Source organism: Impatiens glandulifera, chromosome 8 (genome assembly GCF_907164915.1).
Source record: "Impatiens glandulifera chromosome 8, dImpGla2.1, whole genome shotgun sequence".
NCBI classification, from domain to species: Eukaryota; Viridiplantae; Streptophyta; class Magnoliopsida; order Ericales; family Balsaminaceae; genus Impatiens; species Impatiens glandulifera.
Window position 1 is genome coordinate 19,066,613 of NC_061869.1, and position 9,116 is coordinate 19,075,728.

At 33.6% G+C, this 9,116-nt stretch overlaps 1 pseudogene; it reads right to left on the reverse strand.

Annotated features, from left to right (window-relative positions):
* Window positions 1-2,170: 2,170 nt before the first annotated feature.
* LOC124913141 lies at window positions 2,171-3,916 on the reverse strand (annotated as a pseudogene).
* Window positions 3,917-9,116: the final 5,200 nt, after the last annotated feature.

Genomic DNA, 9,116 nt, shown 5'->3' on the forward strand with positions numbered 1-9,116 from the left:
AGGCATGTAAAGAGGTGTTATGGATAAGAAGTTCCTACAAGAGTTGGGTCAAAAGCAAGAGAAGTTTACTTTGTTTTGCGACAGTCAAAGTGTCATTCATCTATCAAAGAATTCAGTTTTTCATTCGAGATCCAAACACATCGACGTGAGATATCATTGGATACGTGATGTGCTTGAGGAAAAAGAGCTGAACTTGGAGAAGTTTCATACAAGTGAGAATGGTGCCGATATGTTTACGAAATCCTTGCCTAAGGACAAGTTTGAAGATTGTCGGGAGAGAGCGGGTTTATTGGAGCCCGCGAAGTTGCGCTGACGGGGGAGATTTGTTGGGTCAGCTCATTTGACAGCTGGGCCTAACAAATTAATAAAGCCCATTAGGGCATATTTAATTAATGGAAAAAAAACACAACAGTTTTAGAGTTGTTTTTCTTTCTCTCTCTTCCAGCAGTTCTTCCTCCATTGAAACAGTTCTTCCTCCATTGAAGCAGCAGGTTCTTCGTCTGATTTCCTTTATCTCTTCTCCATTTGGTTAGCCATCTTTAGTGATGATGATAATGTATGTGAATGACAAGTTAGGATGAGGTCAATTGATAACTTTTGTTAGATTACCTCTAGGCTTGTATTGAACTACATTGTATACCCATTTGATATAGTGGATGATTTAAGTGGCCGAAGTGTCCCGTGGTTTTTACCTAATTTGGGTTTTCCACGTAAAATCTTGGTGTCCTGCTCTCTGTGTTTTTTGATTGTTTGATTGTTTGATGCTCAATTGTTTTGGCTGCCTATTTGATTACACAAAAGGGAAAAAGAATTGTTAGGCCTTGTTGTAGCTTGTTTATTTCTGAATTGTTAAACATGTACTATTATTCGATTTCTCCAACATATTTCAATAGATTTCTCATCTTTACTGGAAATAAAACATCAATGATCATGTTTCTAGTCATAGTCAATGTCATAAACATGCCCTTCTGAGGATGGTATAGGTTGCAGATCCTTGTGGCATACTTTGATTACTGCTTTCTTTTGGAGTTTCCCATACTAGAACATAATAAACATCCTAAATTACTTGATTTAAAATATAAAAATCATTAAACTTTAGCCAAAATGACAAATAAGATCGTTGAACATTAATATTAAAAATGACATTATACTTGAATTGATTTGTACCTTCCATAAGTTTAGGATTTTTTATCACAAGGATTGTTGTTCTGATAAAATTGCAATCTCACCTGAGGTTGGGGCTGTCATCTAGGTGTTGCCAAGATTGGCGTTTTCCAGTGGTGAAGAGTAAACAATTGAATTCCTGATATTGCATAATACATGTTTGAAATATCAATTCAATGGCTTGAGAGAATTTACAAAGAGAATAATAGTCTACTCTGCTCTAAAATTGTTATAAGAAATAGTCAATTCGAGACTACCTCTTCTCTACAATTGTTTTAAGAAATAGTCATTTCGAGACAACATTAGCATCACATCATTGACAAGTAACATCATTATCATACCTAAAGACAATGAAGATGAAGAGGCAGAAGATGAAATGAAAAACACAAAGGAAACTAAGGCAGTTGATCCTCAAACACGTAAAACTGAAATTAAGAAAAATAGTGACAAAAGTCCTGAAATCCTAAAAATAATACATTTATTATGTTAGTACGAGTTAATATAGAGGAAAATTAAACAATAAGAGCAGACAAACATCATCATCAACTTCAATTTAATCTCTCTTAATGAAGAACGCAAGAAGAATATTTAATCTCTCTTAATGAAGAACGCAAGAAGAATGGGACGTGGAAGAAACCAATATGGTCAAAAGGCGGATATGGAGACAACATAGGTTGGGATAGCTAGATTGTAGTCTTTGTTCATTATAATCTGTGTTATAGCTAAATTGTAGTCTTTGTTCATTATAATCTGTGTTTTGTAATGTGATTTGACTGCAACAATTCAGAAATTTTTGAGTTTTTTGTTTGTCATCTTACAATTAAAACTAGAGTTTGTCTAGTTTTGATAATTGACTCCTCCCACTTTTAGGCTTTTAATGAAATGGTGTTAAACTGTTTTCCAAAAAAAAAAACATCATTATCATAATTCCTTATGATATATATTTCAATACAAAAGTATAATAACATAAAATATTGAATACTACTAGTATTTTGAGGTTGCCTAATCTTTTTGTTTGTTCACTTATTAACATATATATGTATAGTAAGCTTCTTCTAGCTACTCCTTGGAAACAATTTGAATGGGAAGTCCTTGAGTAGGCATTGGCATTGGATCACGTCCAAAGAAATTATCGTCGCAGCATAACTTCCATTTGAACCGGGTGACTATGTAATGGATTGTGACCAGAATCTCAATTTTAGCAAACTCGTATCCTGGGCATACCCGAGGCCCAGCTCCAAACGGAATGTAGCGGTAAGGTGGAATGCTTCCTTGGTTATCAAATCTTGACGGATCAAACTTGGATGCATCTGGGAATATGTTATTGTCCATATGAGTCATGCTCGATACCCATAAAACCTGCATTATAAAGAAGTAAATTAATTTCTTTTGCAACCATGTAAGATTTTGTATTTATTGAGTCATTCACACTTACTTGCCATCCTTTGGGAATTAGGAAACCTTCATACTCAATATCTTTTAGGGCTTTCCTAAACCCTCCAAAGAGTGGAGGAACCAATCTCAAAATTTCTAAAGCTACTTTCCATGTATATTTCATCTTCCCTAGATCTTCCCTTGTAAGCAGCACCCGAGAACCTTTGCTTCTGGATACCTCTTCTTGTTCTGCAATCATATGTAAATCTTTTATATTCAATTACATACACCCAACCGGGTTGGTAGTACACAACTAATTTATTATCACCTTGAAGAAGTGTTTCATAAACGACAGGATCGCGGGCGAGGAGCCTAATAATGAATGATAGGACGATGGCAGAGGTGTCATGGCCTGCAACCAGCATAAGCTTCATGTTGTGAATGATCTCTTCATCGGATACTTTACTGCTGATCAAGGAAGAGATGATGTCCTCGTTAGTTGATCCTTTGGCAGCAGCCAGCTTTGCTTTCTTTTCGCGAATGACGTGCTTAATTAGGTCAGTGATCTTGAGACTGGCCTTGAGACTTCTTCTGTATTGCGTGAAGGGAAGATTGATGGGTAGTGACCACAATCCGGCTACTAGATCCTGAAAACAGTTTAGTAACTCTTCTCTCCTTGACCCATGTTCCAGCCCAAATAGAAGAGAACATATTATGTTGAAAGTAAGGTTCTTCATCAGGGGCACAACCTTGAAACATATACATGGTTCTCACTTCTCATGAATGAATGAATTAAACAGAGAGGAGAATTACTTACCGTGATGCTTTTCTGTGTATTCGCGACGGGGGTCCAATGGGTTTGAAGGTGGGTTTGGAGTTCTTGATCCATCTTTCCAACATACTCCTTCAAACACTCAGGTTTCAAGAACGATACAAGTGCGCCCCTCACCCGTTTATGATCCTCCCCACTCAGTTCTAGAATGTTCCGTTCACCCATTAGTGTTTTCAACGATTCCGTCTGGCTGTTCCCTAACTGATCACTGTTGCCGCCAAATACGAACTTGTTTGCGGCCTGGCCGTGGATAAGGACAGTCGGCTTTCCAAACAGGCTTAGCTTGGACACGGCACCATACTTTTTTACTCTATCGGAAACCCATTTGTCGGCTGTGTTTGATTTCATCGTCCATAGGAGAGTTAGGCTTTGCCCCACCACTGGTATGCCCATAGAGCCGGGTGGTACCTTTGCTCGATTCTCATGTGATGTCGTCCATTTCTTACGCTGATTGTTTATGAGAAACAAGATAAAGGGCAACAGAAGGGATAGGAAAACGGTGGACATTGGAAGTAGATTAGATAGCTTCATGTCATCAAATTCCATGGTGATTTTCCTGATGAGTGAGTGAGTGAGAGAAAATAAACAAAACCGAACCACCGATGAACAGCTTTAAAGATGATCGATCATGGGTTTATTACAATATTATATTGCTAGAGAATCTTCAATTGATTTGTGCCTTCTTACTACTAGACAACTAGCACATTAATTATTTAATAAGGAAGCATTTATTATTGGAATAAATGACAAATTTAGAAGTCAAGTTAACAACGTTAATATATAGGTAAGTTCTGTTAAATTATTTAACATGTTATTTTATTTATTTATTTAATTAATTAATTAATCTTTATTCACTTTTCAATCTTATTTCCGTCATCTCCCACTCTCTCTTTTTACTTAAGGCTGCAAACGAACCGAGCTGTCTCACGAGCTTTTCGAGCCGGCTCTATATATATTTGATTCGAGTTCGAATCTATCGAATTCGAGCCGAATTTGAATATGTTCGATAATATTTCGAGCCGAACTCGAACCCAAATTATTTTGTTTGATTATTCACGAGCCGCTCGCGAACTTTCATTTAATATTTATATATTTTTTATTTTTATTTTTTTCGAATCGAATCGAACTCGAATTTGAATATGTTCACATATTTCGAATCGAACTCGAATTAATATGTTCACATATTTCGAATCGAACTCGAATTAATATGTTCACATATTTCGAATCGAACTCGAATTTGAATTATTTCGAGCTATGATTCGAAGTTGTTCGAATCAAAGTTCGAACAATTCGAATCGAACTCGAGTTCAAACTTTATTTCGAATCGAGCTCGAGCCAAATTTTATTGAATTTTCGAATTTCGAATCGAATTCGAATACCATTCATAATTTTCGAGCTCGAGCTCGAATATCATTTTTTTTTGTATTATTCGGTTCGATTCGGTTCGTTTGTTCTATTACCACCACCTTCATTTCTCCTTTGACCACCTCCTTTTACAACTTTTTCGATCAGCCTAACATTAATATTTTTTACAAGGCCTAGCATTAATATTTTAAAAAAGGCCTAGCATTTATCTATAATAATCTTAAGGTTGCAATGGAAGTCAGATTTTGTTTCCTATTCTGTACTATTTTCTTTAAAAGAAACAAATCATATTTATGGGTCAGTTGATTTTTTATAAGAATCTGTATATAACATAGCTCGAGCAGTGTCAACACATCGATCTTGTCTCTTTAGCGGCTGCTCATTATGAAAAGGTAAGAGGAAAATACGGCAAGGAAGAAGCCGCTCAAAGATCGGGTCGGTTTGCTGATTACAATCGGTGCAAGGCGCACATTATATCTAGTTCACGTCACTTCTGGTATCAAGCACCATGTAAACCTCTCTTGCCTGCCAATTCCGACTCGTGATAAATACTCACTATTTCCTTCACTTGTCCAAATTCAATGTCGCGAGTAAATTCAAATCCATCTCAACCGACTTTAGATTTGATTGTGTGATTCCTCTAACCGCTAGGTTTAACCGAGTCTGTAGCGATATAACTCGAACAGAGTCACAAAAATTATTGAGAAAGTTGATTATGCAAACTTGATCAATACTTTCGATTCAAAAAATGCGAGACGAGTAATATTCAAGTGAATATGTACTAACTAGTTCGGAACATGAATTTTATATTTTGTTTGGATCTTCTTTGTGTTTTTAGTATTTACTTATGACATATTGTTTTGATGATATTTTATTTCTAGAATTCATGTTATTAATACTATTATATTTAAATCGATAAAAAATATGTGTATGAATATTAAGTTTTGAGGGCACCAAGTTTTGTGCTCGCCTCAGGCTTTGAAATCTTAGGTCCGACACTTAAGGTTGGGATATGAAAATGATTAATGTTTGTTTACGTCTTGTTTGAATAATGAATTGTTAAAAGAATAAGAAATTAAAAAAAGAATAAAAACTAACATCTTGACAAAATTTTAATGGCCTTGAAATATTTTTGTTAATTGGAATAAAATTGAGACATTTTGACAAGTTAATATATATAAATAAAATTTTGATACTTAATAGATAAATTTGACACATTGCTCCAATTTATACATAAAATTGACATTCTTCTCAATTATCTATATATATCTAAGGAAAAAAGCTCACTTAGACGTATGTACTTGTACAACTAGCTCACTTAGACGTATGTACTAATAAAAGTTCATTTAAACGTACGTACTATCAAAAATTGGCTCATTTAGCCTCTTTTAGTAACCATGGTTAACTTTTATTTTTAAATTTAAATATTTATTAATTAAATATTAATATATTTTCTCTCTCTTCCCTTTTCATTTATTATTTTATTTATTACTAATAAATGAACCCTTTATTTTTATTTTTATTTCTAATTTTTTATTATTTCTATATGAGTATTTATGATTGATTATTTTAATTTTATTTTATATATATATGAGCATTCATCATTAATTATTTGAACTCTATATTTCTTCTTCTTTTTTATATATTTTTCTTATATTCACATTAATTATTAATTATTTTAAAATTGTTTGATCCCAATAATTGAATATAACAATGAAAATTCTTTCAACAATGAAAATCCTTAAACACAAAAATAAATTAATTAATAATTAAGAATTGAATAATAATAAAAACTCATTCATCAAACACCAAAAGAGTAATAATCAAAATATTAGACAAAACAATTCCTTTACTACTAATATAAGTCGTGAATAAAAATTAAATAAAAAATTAAGAAATATAAGAAATAAAAACTAATAAAACAAAAGATGTAATATAAAAGAGAAATTAATATTAAAATAATAAAAAAATTAAGAATAAAATAAATTACTTAGTTTAATTAATGAAAAAGAAGGAGTGAGAAAATATATTAATATTTAATTAATAAATATTTAAATTTAAAAATAAAAGTTAACCATGGTTATTAAAAGAGGCTAAATGAGCCAATTTTTGATAGTACGTACGTTTAAATGACCTTTTATTAGTACATACGTCTAAGTGAGCTAGTTGTACAAGTGCATACGTCTAATTGAGCTTTTTTCCTATATCTAATGACTCTTAATTTAAAATGTTGGAGGTGCACAACACGTTCTCTCTCCATAATCATTCACAAAGAAATGTAGTTTCTCTCTACTAATTTAATTAAGGTAATTTCTCTCTCCTAATTTAATTAATATATTTTCTCTCTCTCCTAATTTAATTATCTTAATTATTTTTCCTTTCCTAATTTAACTCATACTAACTCTTTTTTAATTAAATTTTGTTTTCTATTATTATTATTATTATTATTATTATATATATATTATTTCATTACCATATATTATCTAAAAAATTATCTATGTTAATACTAATTCAAGATATAAACAATTTTTTTTATAAAGACACCTACCTTCATAAATTTTATATTTTTATATATACATATATAACCTATATATATATATAAATAATTTTTTTTTATAAATGCACTTACATTCATAATTTTATATTTATTTGTTACCTTATATATATTATATTATTTTTTTTATGTATTTCATACATTTTTTCTCTCATATATATATATATATATATATTTAATATTTTCTTTAAATAATAAATAACTTTAAATAATATTTTCTTTTAATATTTAATAATAAATAACTTTTATGTTTATATAAAAATTAGTTAATTGCTAATAAATATTAAATACAAAATATATATATATACATACACAAAATAATAAAATTATTTCAACAATCATAGTTGGTCTAGCGCTTTAAATGTTTACATTTCATTCTGAAGACTATATTTCAAATCCCAACACATGCAAATTTATATTTTTATGGCGACACAACTTTTAGTGGTTGGTTTGGCAAACATTTGAAAGTCTGAGGTCTCAAGATGGAGGTCGGGTGGTGGGTAGTTTGTCGAGTGTGAGGTCGTAATTAACGGTTGGTTTGACGAGCATTTGAAAATGTGAGGTCAGAAGATGGAAGTCGGATGATGTGTGGTTTGTTGAGTGTGAGGTCGGAATTAGTGGTTGGTTTGACGAGCATTTGAAAGTCTGAGGTCTCGAGATGGATGTCGGGTGGTGGGTAGTTTGTCGAGTATGAGGTTGGAATTAGTGGTTGGTTTGACGAGCATTTGAAAATGTGAGATCAAGAGATGAGCGTCGGGTGGTGTGTGGTTTGTCGAGTGTGAGGTCAGAATTAGTGGTTGGTTTTACAAATATTTGAAAATGTGAGGTCACGAGATGGAGGTCGGGTGGTGGGTGGTTTGTCGAGTGTGAGGTTGGAATTAGTGGTTGGTTTGACGAGCATTTAAAAGTTTGATTTCACGAGATGAAGGTCAGTGGTGGGTGGTTTGTCGAGTGTGAGGTCGGAATTAGTGGTTTATTTGGCGAATATTTGAAAGTGTGAGGTCACGAGATAGAGGTCAGGTGGTGGGTGGTTTGTTGAGTGTAAAGTCGGAATTAGTGGTTAGTATGACGAGCATTATGGAAGAATTAGTTGTTGGTTTGGCGAACATGTGAAAGTCTAAGGTCGAGTGGTGGGAGGTTTGTCGAGTGTGAGGTTAGAATTAATTTTGACGAGCATTTGAAAATGTGAGGTCAGGAGATGGAGGTCGGGTGGTGGTGTTTTGTCGAGTGTGAGGTCGGAATTAGTGGTTGGTTTAACGAGCATTTGAAAATCTGAGGTCTCGAGATGGAGGTCGGGTGGTGGGTAGTTTGTCGAGTGTGAGGTGGAATTAGTGGTTGGTTTGACGAGCATTTGAAAATTTGAGATCAGGAAATGGACGTCGGGTGTTGTGTGGTTTGTCGAGTGTGAGGTTGAAATTATTGGTTGGTTTGACGAGGATTTGAACGTGTGAGGTCACGAGATGAAGGTCGGGTGGTGGGTGGTTTGTCGAGTGTGAGGTTAGGAATTAATGGTTGGTTTGACGAGTATTTAAAAGTGTGAGGTCGCGAGATAGAGGCCGGGTGGTGGGTGGTTTGTCGAGTGTGAGATCGAAATTAGTGGTTGATATGACGAGCATTTGAAAATATGTGAGGTCACGAGATTAGGTCGGGTGGTGGGTGATTTGTCGAGTGTGAGGTCGGAATTGGTGGTTGGATTGACGTGTATTTGAAAGTGTGAGGTCACGAGATGGAAGTCGGGTGGTGGATGGTTTGTCGAGTGTGAAGTTGGAATTAATGGTTAGTTTGACAAGCATTTGAAAGTGGTTAGTGTTTAGTTTGACGTTGGAT